The sequence below is a fragment of the Sorex araneus genome, chromosome 6 (assembly GCF_027595985.1).
Source record: "Sorex araneus isolate mSorAra2 chromosome 6, mSorAra2.pri, whole genome shotgun sequence".
Lineage (NCBI taxonomy): Eukaryota > Metazoa > Chordata > Mammalia > Eulipotyphla > Soricidae > Sorex > Sorex araneus.
In genome coordinates this window covers 65,059,087-65,080,743 of record NC_073307.1, presented here as the reverse complement: position 1 = coordinate 65,080,743, position 21,657 = coordinate 65,059,087, and the positions used below count along the sequence as shown (strand labels likewise).

The 21,657-nt window shown below is 42.5% G+C and overlaps 1 protein-coding gene across 3 annotated transcripts in view; it reads right to left on the bottom strand.

Moving 5' to 3' along the window:
- Positions 1 to 21,657, bottom strand: part of SLC38A1 (solute carrier family 38 member 1) — a 117,365-nt gene that overhangs the window by 88,123 nt on the left and 7,585 nt on the right. The window lies entirely within an intron of this gene.

Here is a 21,657-nt window from a genome sequence, read left to right as displayed (position 1 = left end):
GACATCTGGCATCCCACATGGTCACCCGAGTATCACTACAAGTAATTCCCGAGTTCAGAGCCAGGAGTAACACTTGAGTATCACCAGTTGTGGCCCCAAAATAAGACAAAACAAAACAAAACCCAAAAACATGGTACTGGGAAACGGGGTAAGAACATGTTTTAAAAAATAAAGCTGGATCCATATGTCACACATTACACAAAGTCAATTCAAAGAGGACACAAAAACCTTGAGATCAAACCAGAATCAACCTCAAAGGTATTTTCATTGATATGATCTCACTGGCAAAGGCAACAGAAGCAAAAATTAACAAATTAAAGTACACAAATTAAATAGCTTCTGCATGGCAAAGGTAATGCTGGCTAAAACTAAAAGACATCCAGCTGAGGGGCTGGAGCGATAGCACAGCGGGTAGGGCGTTTGCCTTGCATGCGGCCAACCCGGGTTCGAATCCCAGTATCCCATATGGTCCCCTGAGCACCGCCAGGGGTGATTCCTGAGTGCATGAGCCAGGAGTGACCCCTGTGCATCACCGGGTGTGACCCAAAAAGCAAAAAAATAAATAAAATAAATAAATAAAAGACATCCAGCTGAATGGGAGAGAATATCTACACCCAACACATCAGATAAAGTGTTAATATCCAAGATATATAAAGCATTCACAAAGATAAATGGCAAAAAAATAGAAACTCACATAAAAAAATGGGACAAGGAAATGAACAGACATTGTTTTAAGAAGTCAGAGGAGCTGGAGTGATAGTACAGGAGCAGACCAGTAGAGACCAGAAATAAATTCAGTTATTTTCAAAGATCAAGTAGCAGAAAACATTTCAGAAAAAACAGCAAAAAGAGAGAATTAACAATGACATTAATTTCATATGTGACAGCAGCAAGAGCAGCATTATAGGGTTCCAAAAAGAGTTAAAGTGGCAGAAATCTTTTAGATTCTTTTTTGAAGGGCAATTTTAACTCTCCCTACAATACCTTGCTTTCCCTCCTCCTCTTATTCTATATTCCAGAGATAAAAGATCATCTGGCATTTGTCCTTCTGACTTACTTCACTTGACATAATATTCTCCAGTTCCATCCAAGTTTCAGTAAATTGCATGATTTCATCATTCCTTGTTGCTTCATAGAATTCCATTGTGTATATATACTAAACCTTAATTATCCACTCATCTGTCTCTGGACACCTAGGTTGATTCCATATCCTATCTATTGTACTCAGTGTTGCAATGAATAATGGTGTCTTTTTGAATTAATTTTTTTGTGTCCTGGGTATAGATACCAAGAAGTAAGATTGTTGGGGCTTATGGTAATTCTAATCTTACTTTTCTGAGAAATTTCCATACTGTTTCCGAGGAGTTGAACCAGATTATATGAGAGTTTCCACCAGTATTATGTGAGAGTTACTTTTTCACTATATCCCCACAAATACAGATTATTTCTGTTGTTTATTTCAATTGTGTGCCATCCACCCCTTATTTTCTTGATTTGGATTTTCCTGGTAATAAGTAATGAGCACTTCTTCATGTTCCTATTGGCCATCCCTCTGACTTTTTTTGACTTTTTTTTTTTTTTTTTTTGCTTTTTGGGTCACACCTGGTGATGCACAGGGGTTACTCTGGCTTTGCACTCAGGAATTACTCCTGGTGGTGCTCAGAAGAATATATGGGATGCTGGGAATCAAACACCCTACCCACTGTGCTATCACTCCAGCCCCCGTTTTTCTTTTTTAAGTCCAGCTATTATATTTGTTAGTTCTGTGATTTCTGTTTGGACCTTCTTAAACTTTCTCTTATACAACCTCAGTTTCTGTTGAAATTATCAACCACTGATCTCGTTTCAATGAGCATCATTAGAACTGTTGCTTTAGGTCTGGGTTTGATCCCAGGAACTGCATGGTCCCCTGTACCACCAGGAGAAACTCCAAACACAAAAGTAGAGCAGCTGGTTCCTGGCACCACCAGGCATGAAAAGAAGAAAGCAAGAAAGAAAGAAAGCAAGAAAGGTTATTAAGCAAGCGAGAAACCAAGCAAGCAATGACGTTTTTCAGGTAGCTTGTAGAATTGTATTAAGAGTTCTTTCTAGGCTGTTATCTTAATACCATCATGTGGGTGAGTTCCTCCATCTCCCCATTATGTCTGGTGCTGCACAAAGATCTGGGATAGATCTGAAAGCCTGTGTTTGCGTGGGTCAGGAAGTCACAGGCCCCTGTTGTGGCTCCAGATTTGAGCAGACCTGGATGATAACAAGTTTGTGGTCTCAAGAGTCTGACGCTAGTTTTAGCACCGAGGTTTATTTGAGTTTGAGAGGGTCTGAGCAGTGGCATCAAGATTGTCAGTAACCAACTGCCATTATTTTGCCATGGTCAGACAGACCTTGGCTGTAGCTGGTTACATGCTAGCGCAGGCTTAAGAAGAGACTGGAGCCTGAGTTCCAGCTGTAGGAAGAATTCATGCCTCAGACCTGGCAGAGGTGAGTCTGGCTGGCCATGAGCTACCAAAAGAGCATTATCAGGCAAACATCATTATCTGAACATGCTTATTAGTACATTTTACTGATAGTGCCAATTTAAGCACATGAACTTATTTATACTCTGAAAGGCCATATGTAGCAAAGGACAGACTACAAACTATTCTAATCTTAATTTGTTTGGATAAGGAAGACCATTTAAGCAAGCAAATATATAATAAAATATTTATATTACAGAGACCAAACTTGAAAGCAGATCAAAAAGTAAGTGCAGAAGATTTCAGAAACACACATATACACGAATGAAGGAGGGAAGGGGAGAAGAAGGGAGGGAGGGAAAGAGGGAATGAAGAAAGAAAGGAAGACTGGGGCTTGGGAAAATCAGGTAAATCTTTACAGAAACTAAATTTAAGTCATTTAAAAACAGGTGAGAAAGGGGGTAGGAAAGGCATTATTTGTAGTGAGAAAAGCATGGACAAAGATATAGAAACCAAATATATAGAAGAGCCCTATATAATCATTCAGATGAACCTAGCTAGAGTAGAAGAAGAAAAGGTATATGATCGTGAGAAATAGGAAGTTAGACAAGTTTGATAAAAGCTGATGAAAAGATTGTGAAGGGAAATGAATAAATAGGAATATATTGTTACTTAAACATTGTGCAAAAGTTATTTTTGAAATAAGGAAAATGGGATTTCAAATATTAAAATACCATGTAGCAAATTAGTCCATTTGGTATTTCCACTCTTTTCCAGTTCAGTTCCATAGAGGATGGAGAGCTGAAACTATATTTTTCATTTTATTTTGCATCTAGGATTATGAGTAAAGAAGACATGACTTGGATCTCAACAATCAGAGAGTAGTGACAGTGGAGAAAAGGCTTTCAGTTTGATGGTACAATTCTAGCAAGAATAGCAGAAAGCACTGGAACCACAGTTACAAGCCAATAATAGATTCCTGGTCATCACATTTTAGATCAAGTTATGTTTCTGGAACATGTAATAGAAAAAAAAAGCCTCCTAGTTTCCTGACTTCATGATGGAGGTTTAAGTAGCACACCAGCTGAATGGTGGTGGTGTTGTGTTAATTATTCCCAGACACTCAACCTAGAACCTGCTGTCATTTCTTTCAACAATGTGACAGGAATTTAAATTCCTTATTGAATTATCCTGTATATTTTACTTAATATACCCAGAAGTATCCGTCATATATAAGTAAAGTCTAACTGATGCTCTTTTTTATTTGAGTCACCATGAGATACACAGTTACAAAAGCTATTCATGATCGGATTTCAGTCATATAATAATGACCCAACACCCTTCCCTCCACCAGTGTCCATTTCCCACCACCAGTGATCCCAGTTTCCCTTCTGCCACCCCCTCAGACGGCCTCTATAGCTCTATGGCAGGCATCTCTCTCTCTCTCTCTCTCTCTCTCTCTCTCTCTCTCTCTCTCTCTGTGATATTCTTAATTTTTCTGTCCTTTAAAATTATTTGGTGGGAAGTTTTAGGCATACATAAAAGTAGACAGATAGTTTAACAAAGCCCCCTATGTCCACTTCAACAAAGATCAATTTAGACCGATCTTGAATATTTTTTCATCACCTGAAACTATTTTAAAGCAGATTCCAAACATCCTATTTTCTGTAAATACTTTAGCACATATCTCTAAAAGGTAAGAATTTTTTTCCTAAACAATTCCACTATAGTTTTATCAAACTAAAAGAGTAGCAAAAATTTCCTAATATAACTATATAGCCATATATATTTAATTTTTTAATGTTATAAATCACTACTTTTTTATAAGAACTAATAGTAACATCTGTTTTAGTTCAACTCCTGATACTCAATTACTACAGCTATCCCATAACTGAGAAGGCTTTAAGAACATGTTTCTAGTACAGCTAGTAAAGCCTTTTCCTTGGACACAGCTGATCCACATTCACTCCCACACCACATCTGGTCCCCTGAGCCCTGCCAGGAGGGACCCCTTTGTGCAGAGTCAGGAGTAAGTCCTGAGCACTGCGAGTATGGCCCCAAAATAAAAACAAAAAAAAGTAGTTAAAGACGATCCTATCCTATCTCACCTCTTCCCATAACCAACTGTTCATCTACTGAGGCTCTTATATCACAGGGTGTCAGGTCTAGGTGTTGGGGGAAAATTCCAAATAATAATGGTGGGACTGGTGTCAAAATATTGAATGTAATCAAAGTAGAGAGAGAGTAATGTGGAAATTATCTGCCACACAGGTAGGGGTAGAGGTGGGATGGGGGTATATTGGGATTTTTGGTGGTGGAAAATGTGCACTGGTGAAGGGATGGATGTTTGGTCATTGTATGACAGAGACTGAAATATGAAAGCTTTGTAACTGTTCTCACAGTGACTCAATAAATAAATTTTTAAAAAAACTACCAAGATTGAGTCCATGTTCAACAATAAAAATAGGGCCTTGGGGCTGGAGCAATAGCACAGCGGGTAGGTCATTTGCCTTGCATGCGGCCGAGCCATGGTTCAATTCCCAGCATCCTATATAGTCCCTGGAGCACTGCCAGGAGTAATTCCTGAGTGCAGAGCCAGGAGTAACCCCTGAGCATCGCCAGGTATAACCCAAAAAGAAAAAAAAAAGGGCCTGATCTGCTTCTCAGAAGATATTGTGATCACTGTTCCTTTTCACTACCACTTCTTCATCAAAGCCCAGAACAGACTCCCCCTGCCACACTTGTAATTAAAGTCCAATACATAGCTTCCTAAACCCAGACGCCTTGGTGCATGTGGTTTTTCTTTTTTTTCAAATCAACCACTTCTGTAATTATTTCTCCAAAAACCAATACGAGACTGATTTATCATTTAATTTGATTTATTGATTTATCAATACTAACTGCATTTTTGTAGAATATTCATTAGCTTATGAGAGTTCTCATGCATTTTATGGAGTGATCATTTTCCATAATTACACTTCTGCTCCTTGAAGACAGGAACCACAGACTTCATATCTCTCAAGTACAGTAAATATGTTTTACTACTGTGAAGCTACCGAGAGTTTCCTGTCCGCATAGGAGAGCTTGGCAAGCTCCCCGTGGCGTATTCATATGCCAAAACCAGTAACAATAATGAGTCTCATTCCCCTGACCCTGAAAGAGCCTCCAATGTGGCACCATTGGAAAGGAGGAGTAAAGAGAGGCTTCTAAAATCTCAGGGCTAGGATGAATGGAGACGTTACTGAGACCACTCAAGAAAATCAATGATCAACGGGATGATAGATAGATAGATAGACAGACAGACAGACAGATAGATAGATAGATAGATAGATTGTGAAACCTGAAAAATTATGAAAAAATTGAAAACTAAAAGTATCATAAAAATGGCAATACTAGTCATTAACATCTGGCCATTACGCCTGTGATGATGGAGAATTCTCATGTGATTTCTAAAGTCCAGAAAAGAATCATTTTAAAGCACTATTTTTCTACTGGAAGCAGTTTTGCTCCCTGCCATCCAGGAACATTTGACAATATCTGGAGACATTCTTGATTGTCATGATGGAAAGTTTCTGCAGACTTGTTCCAATAGAGGTCAGGAATGCTGCTGAGGATAATACATTGCACAGGATAGCCATCCACCTCAAAGTGTCTCTGGCCCTCAATGTCAAGGGTGAGAAGACCCCTGTTGAGTAAGAGGTTACCCAGGATAAGTGCTGATGTTAGTGCAAAAGTAAATTTACTCCTGAGCTCATGGGTTCTTGAGAATTGAATAAAAGATCTATATACAAACACACACACACACACACACACACACAAAAGATCTAACTATCATCTTTAACAAAGTGTACTGTGCAGCTTAAGTAGATGGATTTAGACCTGCCCCAAAGTCCAGGTCTCTCCTTTCACCATATACATCAGTCATCCAGTCCTCATGCTTGCCAGATTATGATGTCCAAGCCTGTCCCTAAGTGTTGGCGGGCTTGCCTCTAGTGTATGATGGCCCTTGTCCCTATACTGTTTTTTATCCAGTGTGTACTTTCCCAGTCTGGAATATGGAGCTAGAATCCTGTGCCCTGTGTCCCTGGCTGGGTCCGTATGCTCTGTAGTGTCACAGGACCTCTTTAGAACTGTACCCCAACATCTTGTTCTTGAGTTGGCAACAGACTCAGGTGCAATTGTGGGGTGCTTTCTGTTTGCACAAAGAAGGCATATTTCGTGGCACTGAGTGATTTTTTTTAAGGGTGAGGTAGATCAAGTAAGTTTGGGAACCTTTGCATTAAGGCATAAAATACCAATAAACTTCAGAAGTCAATAAAATCAATCAGTAGTCCAAAAGGACAGTCTGTATATTAAAAAAAACACAACCATTTGATGCTTAATTACAACAGTGAGTGTATCTGAATAGTATAAATACCAATTAAAGTTTACTTTATTTTCAATGGAAAGTTCATGATAATTAAAATTATTACTAAGAGCTCAATGAGTTGAGTCTGTAGTATTTCAGCCTTTGAGAAGATTCTTTATCTTGCACATGCATGCTTTCAGGCTAGTGATATCTGTCATCAAGGATTGCTATTTAATTAAAAACAATAAGTAAAGATCCTTTCCTTTTAAACCCTGGATAAGCAGTCATGGGTTTAAAAGGGCATCAGGACTTTCTCAGGAAGAAGCTTTATTGAGTGTGGAGATTCTTATCCTGAGTCTGAGTCCTTACTCAGAAGGAGGACTGTCTTTAACACCCTCAGCAAACAAGCTTATCAAAGCAGAAATGGAATACTACTTTCCACTGGACAGTGGGCATACCCTCACCAGGCCAACTGTTAGGCATCTGACTCCTGGGGGGCCTGCTCTCACCATAGTGCCTTACATTCCCACATTCCACACTCCTACGGATTACTGTTATATTTGTTACTCCTTTGATTCTCGAACCCTGTGGGGTCAAAGAGCATCATCATTCTGTCCAGGGACTTAAATCTCCACAGCATCCTTAATTGTGTCACTGTCTTTCTTTCAACTATGGTCTCTATTGGACTGGAGTAATAGCACAGCAGGTAGGGCATTTGCCTTGCATGCGGCCGACCCGGGTTTGATTCCTCCACCCCTCTCGGAGAGCCTGGCAAGCTACCGAGAGTATTCCACCTGCACAACAGAGCCTGGCAAGCTACCCGTGGCATATTCGATATGCCAAAAACAGTAACAAGTCTCACAATGGAGACATTACTGGTGCCTGCTAGAGCAAATCGATGAGCAATGGGATGACAGTGATAGTGACAGGTTTCTGTCCTTGAGATGACAGTGATAGTGATTTGTAGGCAGCAATTGTTTAAATTATTGCCAAACCCTTTCCCTTCAGAGCTAACAAACAGTCTAGGGCTAAGAGGTTCTGGTAGATAATATTCCAGGCTTTGGTGTTGCTTTGTCAATAATTCAAGGGTTTTTTGCTTATTTTATTTTTTTGTTTCGTTTTGTTTTGGGGTTCACACCAGTGGTTCACATTAGGGCTTACTTCTACCTCTGTGCTAAGGGATCAGTCCTAGCAGGCTTGGGGGACTAGGTGTTGAACCCAGGTTGATTACAAGCAAGGAAAGCACCGTACAAGCTGTATTATCACTTTGGCCCAATTCTATGGCTTTTAATTTAAGATAATCTCCATGACTACCTGGAGGTGATGATACAATCCAGCATATAAACTGGCATTTGGAAGCCCAAAAAACCCATCCTCCACCCAGACAGTAAGACCATCGTATTGAATGATTCTCTCAGGGGCCATTTGTCATCCTTCCATACTCCTATTTTGAAAGCTTACCACTTATGCCTGTACCCTTTTCCTTCATAAACAAAAGCCTCAGAACTTTCCCTTGCTGAAAAGGAAGATGAGTTGCTCTATAGTTCCCAAGCTACCACAGGACCCATACCACTCCTGTGGTAGTCTAGTGTAAGCCAGCTTTCCGCAGACTCAATACAACCCTGTCAGAGCTTTCCGAGTGATATCAGAAACAACATTGTTCCATGCTTCTTGGAGGTGGGAAAAGTTAGCCAATGGGTTTACATCAGGTTCAGTTAGATTTCCCCCCATCATCATGGGCTTCCTGAGTAACGAGATTAAGGAATTCCTGTGCTAGATACATAGAGTCCTCCAGAGGGACAACAAATGACTCTCTAGTCCTAGAAATGCAGTAGTTCCCTGTGACTGAGCCTTTCAATAGTGAGATTTCTCTCCCATGGCTCAAGTAGATGGATTCATGAAAGGGGATACAAGGCTTCAGCTTCCTAACTTCCCAGGACTAATGATCTCTCGGGTTGGTTCCATTGGTTCAAGCATAGACAAAACACGATGAGAAGTTCAGTCAATGAAAAGAATACGTTCTTAATGGTTGCAGGCACAGAGAACCCCTTTTGCATTTCCTCATTAAAAAAAGTGGATTAACTAATATGAAGACTCCCATAAGTAACAGTCTAACTAGATGAGTAAAATCATTCCCATGTCCCATTCCCTTCATGAGCCTGTATCCCCACCACCTGTCCCTAGGACCAGTCTGTTGGTTTCAGAGCAGTGAAGTTGGCTGAATTACTTCTTCCCAGATTATAGTCATGTGGGTTATTTCCTTCTGTAACAAAGCTGTCTTATCAGTACAGTGCCAAGTGGCAAAGGTCACACACAGCCCCAAGACAATGATTCAAATTCAAGTCCTTCGTCTGGTTCCAGGGATCCTCCCTCCAGCACGTTCGACATATAGGCTCTCTCTCAGCAGAGCCTTCCACTTTTTCTCCTGGGAAACTGATTTCTGTTGATGGCATCAAAACTCAAGGGAGTTAGGGTTAAATACCTAGGTGTAGTTGATGAGAACCCCCTTGCTAAGAAAATTTCAGATTTCCAACCATTGCTCCTTAGGTGGACTGGAGCAATAGCACAGCGGGTAGGGCATTTGCCTTGCACGCGGCCGACCCAGGTTTGATTCCTCCATCCTTCTCGGAGAGCCGAGCAAGCTACCGATAGTATCCTGCCTGCACGGCAAAGCCTGGCAAGCAACCCCTGCCAGGTATTCAATATACCAAAAACAGTAACAAGTCTCACCATGGAGACGTTACTGGTGCCTGCTTGAGCAAATCGATGAGCAACGGGACGACAGTGGGATGACAGTGCTACAGTGCTACAGTGCTCCTTAGGTGGTAGACCGGTCAAGACAAATGGTTCTACCCTTGTGGGAACATACGTAGTAGTACTTTAGTTGTGAGTGTAGGAAACCTTTCATGGCACCAGGATAGGTGCTACAGGTGTGGAATAACAACATTCTAGTCACACACCTGTGTAACAGGTTACACTAGTCACAATGTGAAGTCAGGATTGGAGTTAGGAGTCACACAACACACAGATGCCCCCAAAGCAAGCAACCCCAAATTAATAAGTGGAAATAACGTAGCAAATAGAATTTGGGAGACAGGATGCTATTCTCAGGGAAGCAGTCATAGCTAAACCCATAGTATTCCTACAACAGAGATAAGCAGAGGTGAACGGACAACAATCCGTAACATTCCACTGAACATCCAGCTGGTTGCTCAAACAATTTGTTAGCTTCTGGGTTGACTAAAACAGGGTTGTTGTCTCTGGGTTGAGGACCAGTTGATGGTTCCACAGGATGATGTTGAAGATAAAGTTCTCAGACTGGAAGGTGACCTTACAAGTTGAGACCAGAACAAGGATGCACTCCCAGTTAGGTGTTGTAGGCTTGATCTGGCTCTGGTGGATCCACGGGCCACTTCCACTATCTTACTAAGATGGGAGCAGACAAAATGACAATAAAAAGACCTCCCAATGAGTGTTCAGTGGTTGGTTATTTCACTCTTCTATTCAGGTCATATCCCCAGGTTTGTACAAATGTACAGGATGGTTAGGCTAATACAAAGTTTCTCTTGGACCCATTTATTCAGTTACAACATCTCTAGAACCTGTAGCTGCCATTGCAGGGTGAAATCACTAATTTCTCTTTTTGCCTTTTACTAATTGGAAATAGTTCCTGCATAGAAGTTCAAAAGTACTGTTCTTTTCAGTTGCACTAGATATAATTCTAAGTGCTAGGGCCAGTAATGGATCCACTGTAGGTGGGTCTCCTGACATTGCCAACTGTGAACTAAGGATCCTTTTTATTCAATCTATGCTTCCTGAACACTGTGGATGGCAGGCCATATGCAATATCCAGACCCTGAGACAGCAGCTGCACAAAAGCAGATCTGTTGTCTGAACCAATAAACAACACATGGACCCCAAACCATGGATTGACCTCTCTTAAAAGGCATTAGGCCACTTTCTGAGCCTTTTTCAGTCCATGTAAGTAAGGTTTCCAACAGATAACTACCAGCCTGTACTGGTATCTGTGGGACAAAGATGCCTCGGTGAAATCCATCACAAAATTTTAAAGGGAGTTCAGCTGACACTCTGCCCCTAAGGAGGTGTCCTAGGCCCTTGACCAGAATTATACTGGGTGCACAAGATGCACTTCTCACAAACTCTTTGCTTATGGTCAGAGAGTTTAAGTGCATAGAAAAGCTTCCAGAATGTTTTCAAGAGATGTTTGTCCAGAATACGTCCCCTCACGGAACTGTTTGTCAAATGCAGGGGTAAGTGATTTGGTGACTGTGATACGATTGTCTGCAAACTCCATCATCCATTTGGGAAAGGGTATCCTTCTTCATTTTGAGCGAGGCTGTTCTAGTGATACGTACCATTGCAGGGAAGACCCTCCAGGGAGTGCTATCTGCCTGATGGCTTTGTGGCCTGTTGGTTCCCCTTAGCACTTACAGTATCTCCCTTCTGGTAGCCCCAGCAGTACATAACTACAACCTGCTTAGGGGTGCACACAGATTACAGAAGCTCAAGGATATCCTGATCATATCTGATTCCCTTTTCTCCAGACTTAACAAACCCCTTCTTTTTGTAAAGAGCTCCATGCACACAGACAGTGGTGAAGGTATATTTGGAGTAGGATATTTACTCCAAATATCCTGGAGTATTACAATATTTAACCTCACTGCTACAAGTTGGAGAGATGCTATGAGCGCAATGAACTCATCTCAAAGTCTCAACTGTGTCCAGAGTCACCACTGCATACCAAACATAGTGCACACCATCACAAACAAAGCTGCTGCCATCTTTAAAGTATAACATGTGTGGCTGGTCTAACAAGTCAAGTCCCTGGGAAAGATTTCATCCAGGATTCCCAAACAGTCATGCTCCAATATACCCAGGTCAACCAAAAATAAGGTGGCTGGATTCAAAGTTTTAACAACTTCTGGCTGAATCTGAGGTTTCTCACATAGCATCCTTTGGTCTCTCTGTACCTGACTGAGAGTTGGTTAGCCATGATTTCCTTAACACTCCAGGAGCACAGTGACAGAGTGGGGAACAAGAATGGTGATTTCCTGTCCCCAAGTGACCTTACTTGCCTCGGGCACTAGCACAGAAGTGGCTGCCAGTGCTCATAGGCAGGGCAGTCAGCCTTGAGAGATGGAATCAAGCTGTTCTGATAAATAAGCCAACAGTCAATGCCAGGAACCTAGTAGTTGGATCACTCCCACCCCCGCCCCCCCAAAAAAAGAGTTTTGTTCATGGAGAAGAGAAAGGCTTCAGTACCTTTGGGAGACAGACCTAAAGCTCAAGTGTGGGTATCACCCTCAGGACACCAACAGCCTACTCCTGCTCCTTCCCCCACTGCTGGGTGTCACCCTCAGGATACCAACAGCCTACTCCTGCTCCTTCCCCCACTGCAAACGTTCCTTCTCTTTCCATAAAGTATAAAGTAATTTGGTCAAAATGAGAAGTTGGGGGCCCAAATTCAGCAAGAATCCACTGCCCCCAGAAACTCATGGATCTGCCAATGCTTGTCCCATTAGAGGTCCCAATGAGGAACCAGGATGGAACAGCCTGCTTCTCTTGGGAGCCAATGTGTACTGCCCACTTGACAAGCAGAAAGTCAGGTACCCAATCTCTCCCTGCAGATCTGAACCTTCGTAAGACAGATCTTATACCATTTTTTTTTTCAAAAGAAAGAGAGGAGCACCTGGGTTCCTTTCATGCAGTCTTTCTGGGTAGATCCAGTCAGGAGTGTATCACTTACATACCTGAGGAACACAGTTGAAAGGCTTCTCAGGTCTGATGCTAGGACTATTCCAAACACGGTGGAAGAAATCTCAAAACCTTATGGCAGCTAAGTCCAGGTCAACTGCCCTTTTTCTCTCTGTTTGGATTTTCTCATTGAAAAAAATGGAAAAGATGAGGTGGCACTTTGAAACCATACAAACACAGCTTTTAAAAAAATACTTTGAGATCCAGAAAGGTAAAAAATGTTGCACCTTATGGTAGCACTGTAGCACTGTCGTCTGTTATTCATGGATTTGCTCGAGCGGGCACCAGTAATGTCTCCATTGTGAAACTTGTTACTTTTTTTGGCATATCCAATAGGTCACGGGGAGCTTGCCAGGCTCTGACATGTGGGCGGGATACTCTCGGTAGCTTGTCGGGCTTATGAAGCTTAAAAGTCTTAAAGGTTTTGGGACCACGGGGTGTAGGGTGATAGTAGCTGTGTTAACCACCGTACTTCCATGCCAACTATCTGAACTGGTAACAGAGGTATAGTCCAGGGAGACGGGCACCGCTGAAGTATCATATTTCAACAGTTAGTCAAAGTGTTTCTGAATCCCCACCTGGGCCTTTAAGGGAATATAGTACTGTTTCTGGTGGACAAAAGTAGCTTCTGGTTTTAAATTCACCCCACTAGGTTTATATACTAGTTATAAACAGTGTGTGAGCCCTAAGGGATTTTCTTCAGCCCATACCCTGGAAATGTTAAAGGGCAGCTCTGGTTCCAAACGGAGGAGGGCGTAGAGGCCATACCTTCTCCTGGGCCACTGTGAAAGTCAATACTTTGGCTCCTGGTCCTTCTGTAGGGTTGCAGAACCATCTGAACCAAAAGTTATCTGGGCCCTCAGTTGCACAAAAGGTTTCATCCCATTCCAGGTTTGGCCATCAAGGATGTAAAGTAATTCATGTTTAACAGTGTTCCCCATGTCCTAGATTACACTGTCTAGAGCTAAGGAAGGGTGGAAGGATCTGACTTCCTGTTGCCTCTACAATGGTAGTTTATCTTTGGGAGATCCCCACTAGTTGGGTAACTACAGAATGTGTTTCTCCCGTGACAACCAAAAGGTTGAGAGGTTGACCCTGATCTTCCTTTGGACCATGCTCTTTTAGGGGGTCTAGTGAAATAGAGCCCGGACTGTCCTAGTTCTCCTCATAACAGAGGCCCTATTTCTCCATGGTTGGACTGATATTTTCCTTCCTCTTGACTTCCTTCCTTCCTGTCCTTGGCTTCTATTGGGTAAGTGGATCCATGCAGCCTCCCCACATTGGGGACATCCATTTTCAGTGTCTGTCCTGGCAGCAGTAGGTCCATTGGTTCTGTTCCAGTTTTTGTCTGGGGCCAGATCTTCCCTGGAACTTAATTTGCTGCCCAAGTTGGCTATATACTTCCTGCCTGGGCCTCTAGTGGGGCCCACCTGACTTTTGTGCCAATTCTGCAACAAGGAGATCCACCATCCTTTTAACTTTCCTATTAGCCTCCAACTCACTTCCTGATCCCAACTGGCAAAGCCTTCAGTGGCTACTTCCAGAAATCAGCATGTAATCATTCCAGCTAATTTCTTAACTTCTGTAACTCCTGCCTTTTATCTCCCAGAACCTACACAGGAAGCATCAGTTATTCACTGGTTCTCATCATCCTCTGGGTCAAAATGTGTATATAAGTGGAATGCCTCACACAATTGCTCATAGAACTGACTAGGACTTTCGTCCAGTATTTGGAGGACCTTCAAGGTCTTGCTCATTTATATTCATGGACTGCCATGTCCTTCCTTCATGCCTTTCTTTAATGCTTCTGGTATGCTGCAAGCATCAATCAGATCCCAGTGAGATTCTTCACTAGAAAACTATCCTCAGATGTCGGCTTGATTATTTACAGTCCCAGAGGAAGTATGGTCCTCCAGACACTTGAGGGCCCCTGACGTTATACCAATCCTCAATATTAAATAAGATTGGGAGGAGCTGATGGCAGTTCAGTCCAAGCAGCCTTAAGAATCTGGATGATGGACTGCACAAGATCAATTAAAGACAGGGGTCTCTCAATAAAGGAGTGGGGTATGATGTTTCCAAGTCAAAGATTTGTGATAGTAAAGAGTTTGGAATATGAAAATTCTTTCTCCTCCCTATATTTGGCCCTGCAAATAATAGAAAATTGACTGGCAGTTTTACATTAAGGGTAGCTGCAAGTCTACAAAGGTTGAGGCAAATGGCTGACCTTTTTTATACCACCATTATAAGGTGGATGAGGAATCAGAAAGGAAGTGTTCGGAGTAGGCTGGATTGGAGAAGTAGGAGAAGTGGATTACCCAGAGACCCTGAGTCTTCAGACCATCTTTTGGTCCACTTTTCCACGCTCTCAGGGAGGAAAGACCAGAGCACCTGGAGACGGTTGTTAGATAAGCTATTCTTAGTGGGTAGGGGGCATATCATTCTGTTCCTTGGCCATTACAGGCTTCACTGAAAAGTACCATGACTTTGCAAGCTTCCTCGAGGTAGAGCTGTGATCACTTTGGCCTGGTGAGGACTGCATCAGACCAACAATCAATGTACAGAAACTGATCTAGATGGCCGGGATTACCTGTAACTATTTCAAACAGCCTGGCAACTACAGCCTTATCATGTGATCCTTCTAGAAGTTACCCTAGCCCAAAGGTGGGCCAATCTACCTCACACACAGTCCTTGGTTTTCCATGGGTTAATTTGACTCCAAGGTCACCAGAGAATTCCCTTTGAGAACTTTGACCATCTCCAGTTGTTTCCCTCACAGGAATATGGGTGTGTCTTTGCCATAGTCCATATAAGTCCCATACCACAGACCCCTCAAGGAGCCCCCTTGATTCCACCACAAAACCACTAATCAGGGATCTGCACTCACACCATGACCTCAATTGCACTCATACTTATTCCACATCTGTTCTTAGTCCACATCTGAAAGACAGGACTTCACTTCCTATAAGCTACTTGGGTGTCCTTTGAGAGGTGATCAGACACTCTTCTGCTTGTTTCTGAGACCCTTTGGAATTCCCTGATGTGCCTAGGACAATTCTGCTATCACAAAGGAGTATCAGGGCCTTCACAGATCAGAATCCACTGGCAACCAGGTGGAAGCAGCTTCCCAACAGATCGGGAGGCCAGGTCCTGGCTAACAGAAAGTGAAAACACCATCTCCAGTGTGTAAACACACAAAAAATAGGAGAGGGGGCCACACGGGGCACAGGGCAGCGGTGCTCTATCTCTCCCGCCGCCCGAGTTCGGTAGTCTCCAGCCACTTCCCCCACCCTGGGGAGGTTGATGGCGATGATGAGGCAGGCAAAGGAAGGAACGAGGGCCAGGTTGGTTGGTCTCAGTTGCAGTTTATTCCATTCCCATCTCCATTCTCCTCTGATTCTCCTCCTGCTTCTTCCTCCCCCATGCTACTTCATTCTCCCTCTCCTCTGGATCTGGATCTCGATCTGGCTTCTCCAGATCTGGCACTGGGACTGGCCGGCCCCAGCCCACTCTTACAGCATAGTTAAATCCCCAAGCATGAGGGGTTGGGGCTACACATAGGTGTGGTCACAATCAATAGGGGTAAAGTTCTTTCCCTCGAGGGATGCTTCTTCTAGAACAGATTCTCTTTCAGCAGGACCACCGCCTAAGAGCAGAGTCCCATGGGTGTGTTTCTCCTCTCCTTGTCCAACTAACATATAAGCATTCATAATATTAATCATTTTGTATGTAGAAAGCAAGAAATGCATTAAGTTTATAGAATTGCTCTCCTGGGATCATCTCAATCTCAGACTACAGAGCTCAGGCCAGATTAGTCTTTCCTATCCCTAGCAGGGTCCTAGTCTCGTCACTGCTTTTGGATCATGACAGCGTTTGTCTATGACCAAGCTCTTAACTTATAGTTAAGCATTAGGCACTTTGGCCAGGCCTATCTCAATGCCAGGGTAGCACATAACTCACCCTTTGCCCTGGGTCCGTCCCGTCCCTCGTCGGGACCCTGCTTTTGGGGGTGCTAGGAAGTAAGGGCAGCTGAGGCTTAAGTCAAGAAAGCAGATGCCCGGGAGTGAATAATATCCGAAGCCAATTAAATCCCATGCTACAAAAGCATATTAACAACTGTCTTTCTTTGTCCATACAAAAAGGACATTGCTTTAAAGTAAATTATTCAAAAGACATAAGGAGAGGAGAAAGGCAACATTAACTTACAATACAAGTTCAGTGTCCTAGAAAGGAAAGCTGATTAACTGGTTGGGGAAGAGAGCATAGAGAAGTGGTTACAAACAGACAAAGGAATGGGAGTGACTCGGGAGCACTTTGATGGGCGTGACCCGATATACCTAAGCTCCTTGTGGCAAGGAGAACAGGACATACCAATGTTGTCTTAAAATGTTTAGAGATTATTACCAGATAAACCCAAACTCTGTGGCAAGGGAGAAAGGACAAACCAATGATATCCTACACTCCAGATCGCAGACAAGCCCCACCCCCCCGAAATGTTGCAGGCTGCTCAAGCAAGACAGAGGCACAGGGCTTTCTCAGAAAGTAGTTTTATCAAGCTTGTTAACAGGGGCTTGAAGGATTCTTATCCAAAATCTGAACCCCGACTCAGAAGGGAACTGTCTTATATACCCCCAGAACGCAAGCTTACAAAAGGAGGAAGCAAATTTATACTATATAGGACCTTTATTTCCCACTGGCTGAATGAAGCCACCCTTACCAAGAAGACTGTTAGACATCCGACTCTGGGAAGACCTGCGCCCTTCACCCTCTTCCCACAGAGTCTCATGTTTCCCATACTCCTTACTCCTATGGGTTCCTGCTACACCCCCCAAGGAACACTCTAGAAAAAATACTGCAAACTTTAAAGTACCAAGAAGTCTCATATGTAAAAAGAACAAGTTTTGTTCTTTATGTTTATAAGAAGAATGTTTATAAGATGAAACATTTAAATACATGCTTTTATTTGAAAAGAGAAAATAACAGAACTATAATGCAATACTAAGTGATGTTAGGGTTTGTTTTTTTTTGGCTCTTTGGGTCACACCAGCAATGTTTAGGGGTTACTCTTGCCTCTGTGCTCAGAAATCACCTCTGGCAGTGCTCAAGGAACCCTCTGGGATGCCGGGGAGCGAACCTGAGTCAGCAGCGTGCAAGGCAAATGTCCTACATGCTCTGGCAGTAATGTTAGAGATCTTAAACTTTTTTTTCTACTGTCTGAATTTCTGTCATCTCACCTTAGCACTATAACACTGTCGTCCCATTGTTCATCCATTTGCTCGAGCGGGCACCAGTAATGTCTCCATTATGAGACTTGTTACTGTTTTTGGCATATCAAATACGCCATGGGTAGCTTGCCAGGCTCTGCCATGTAGGTGGGATACTCTCGGTAGCTTGCTGGGCTCTCTGAGAGGGGCGGAAGAATCGAACCCGGGTCAGCCATGTGCAAGGCAAATGCCCTGCCCACTGTGCTATCACTCCAGTCCCATCTCATATGAGTTGGAGCCATAGTACAGTGGGTAGGGCATTTGCCTTGCTCACGGCCAACCAGGTTCGACCCTCAGCATCCCATAGAGTTCCCCAAGCACCGCCAGGAGTAACAACTAGCAGTAACAACCCCTGAGCACCCCAACCCCTACACCTCCCCCCAAAAATGGATTGAGCCTGTAGGGTGGAGGCCGGTCACCAAGTGTCTGAAAACATCTCACCTTAAAATAGGAAAATATCAGATTGATTTATACTATTTCAAAAATTTCTCCCTATTCTTAAATACTCAAAATTCATGATTAAGTATACTAGTTCTTAATGAATCTCTTTAGAGATTAAATGACAGGTACTGGACAAATCTGAGTAGGAGATTTTGACCACTAGTCCAGAGCCACTCATCTCTATAACTTTAAAAAAAAACAACGACAATGCCTGGGACTTCATGATCCCCTAAATACAGTCAGAAGTAACCCCTGAGTCCAAAGCCAGGAGTAGCTCATCAGCACAGGCAGTGGGCCCAAGACCTCACCCTGCACCCACATCAAAGAAAATAGTGATACATTCTCTATCCCCAACACATAGTTTCTGGTTTAACTGGTTTATGATAGTAGCACAGGTACTATAAAATGTTCTCCAGGGGACTACAAGGTGCAGCATTAAGATCTCCAGGTTTAGACTGAAGGTTGTAAATGGATGCTCCAAGACCCAGGAAGACAAATTGAGCAAAGCAAATTTGGCATAAGAAACTAGAGAACACGTTCCTTATTTCATTAGGAACAAGGCAGATTTCTTGGGAATTCTCTCCAAGAAATGCCAGAAGCCAAATTCCAAATAAATTCTGATATGTAAGCATTGTAACTAGTTTCAAACAGCTATGTTTTACCTTATTGGGCAGGTTGAGGGTTTGGGACCACAAACCATCAGGAACTACTGGCTCTGGGCTTGAGGAGTTCCTCCTAGCACTGCCAGGGAGCACATTGGAGTTGGCCATAAGCCAGCAAACACCTTAACCACTGTACTATCTCTCTGGTCCTCAAACAATTCTAACAAGAAGTGCAGGTCACATAAAATGTAGCCACAGACTTCCTTTAGTTCTATACCCACCAGTTTGCACATAGACAAAATCATTTCAATAAATCAAACACAACTTTTTTCCTCTGTATTTTTGTCCTCTTTCTCAGAACTCTCCGAGCTTCTTCCTTCCACATCTCAGGCAACAACTTATCTCCTGCCTGTCCACTGTCTCTTTCTTTTCCAACCTTCTTCATCGTCTTAAGATACGAAAACTAAGATATACACATTGAACGTTTATGGTTCATTGGACAGGTTTCTCTGCCTGGGAAAATTCAGATTATAAATTATAACCTGAGGCTGCAACTACATGATGTGAATAACCTGTTGGTTTAGTAAAATAAGGAGAAGAGCCCATAAAACTCACAATTTCTCAATTATCTAGCTACATATGAAGATATCAAGCTACATATGACAGTTAATTTATGAGTATGATAGGTTTGCTTTTATTTTTTATTTCTTCAGTTCTGGAGGGCCAAACCCACCTGTGCTCAGGGCTTATTCCTGGCTCTGTGCTCAGGCACCATTCCTGACAATGCTCGGGGAATTATATGAGATTCTGGGGATTAAACCTGGATTAGCAGTATGCAAGGCAAGAGCCTTACTTGTTGTACAGTCTCTTTGGCCCTGGTTTTGCTTGTTTTTAAAATCTCAACCACTGCTTAATAGAATCAACGTTGTTCTATTTTTAAAATTTCCTCTCTGGACTCTACCCCGACACAAACCAGAGATGAAGTCTAGACATTGATAGCTTTGAAAAGTCTCCAGACCAGTCTAAGGTGAAGCCAGAGTTAAGAATCACTAATCTAAACTCACCCCCTGAACTTGCGGATTCACGGAATGTTTAGCACAATGATTACCATATTGAATAATTTTTTTCCTTCTGTAGAGGATTTTCACAGCTCTATGTTTTGTCTTTTCACAAAGCTGAAATAGGCAGCTCAGACACTCTCATTATTTTCAGATGCAAACTAAGGCATGAAACTTAAATGAGTTGTTCAAATATCTAGCCAGCTACTAGAAAAGGCACAACTAGAACCTCTCTTGAGGCAGAGCTCCTTGATGGCAACCTAGTGCTTGCAAAGCTTTCCTAAATCACGGTACTTCCCAATCTCTGAATTCCCTTAGTGTAGTAACAACCCTAACACAAGTAATAACTAGAAAAACTAGGAATATAGTGTTATAAATTTCAGCAGTTAGAGATAGGGAAGCAAAGGCAGTGCCATGATGGGCTCATAAAGAGGCCAGAAGAACCTAGGCCTAAATTTCGGCTCCAGAATTCCTGGAATTGAGCATAAATACCTGGAATTGAGTCATGATTTCCTCAAAGTGAGATAGCCATGGTGAGGTCAACTAAGGGTTACCAATCAGATGCAGGTATGGAAGCCCCCTCCCCGCATATAACCCTTATGTAACTCCAACTTACACCCAATCAGCTAAGTACAAGTGGAAAGCTCCAAAGTTTGCAGCCAAAAGGGTGGTCTGCAGAAAGTCCCTGTTATATAATGTTATACTGTAAAGGCCCCTCACTTTTGAGACTCAAGGTCACTCATTCTGAGAAGGCTGCCACTGTGAGCCAGATTAGGGCCCTAGCTCCAGCTAGCCGAGTTAGCCAATAAAGACCCTTTGCTTATTGCATTGCAACTTGTCTTCATATGATTTCTCTGGGGAGGTCTTGGCTGGTTTAACACAGTAAGTATAACAATTTTTTCAAAACACTCAACTTAGGATGCGTATTCCAAGGTTTATTTCAAAGTCTATGAAGAGATTTTGAAAGTGCTTACTTCTACCACACACTTACAACCACCATCTCACTGTTGGAGGTTAATTTAGTAAGAACCTCAGGAACCCAGGCTTTTTCAGAAAGCAGCTTTATTAAGCATGTTGGCACAGACTTTGAGGACTCTTGTCCAGAGCACAAGCCCAAACTTCAGGCAGAGAATGCCTCATGTACTTCCAGAAAGCATGGTTACAGGCACAAAAAGCAGAATTATACTAAAGACATTCCTTTCTCATTGGCTCAACCCTTACTGAAAAGGCTGTTAATTGTCAGACTCTTAGAAGAACTGCTCCCCTCCCTCTCTCACCACAGAGCCTCACAATCCACACTCGTGGATTCCTGTCACACCACCTCTCATTCCTAAAGACTGAAAACAATCAAATTGTTTTCATTAAGGTATTGCCAAAAAGGTATTTTTGAGTGATTAAATATTTATAAACTATTGGTGGTAAAGACAGTTTTGCTAATCAACTTTCCCTACCTCCCCTAACAGAAGAGGAAACATCCAGTCCCTTTAATTAACATATATGGGGTGCTAAAGTGTTAAGCACTTCAAATCACTACCTTAACATTAAGGACAACTCAGTGCACCACTGCTAACACCATTATTGTTGTTGCCATCATTTCCATTTACAAGTAAAGACTTACAAGTAACTGAAATTTAGAAACGCTGAAAATGGTGCAAAGTCCCTATGCTAATAAGCTGAGGTCTGGTATTTACATTTTACTAAAAGCTTGAGATCTCT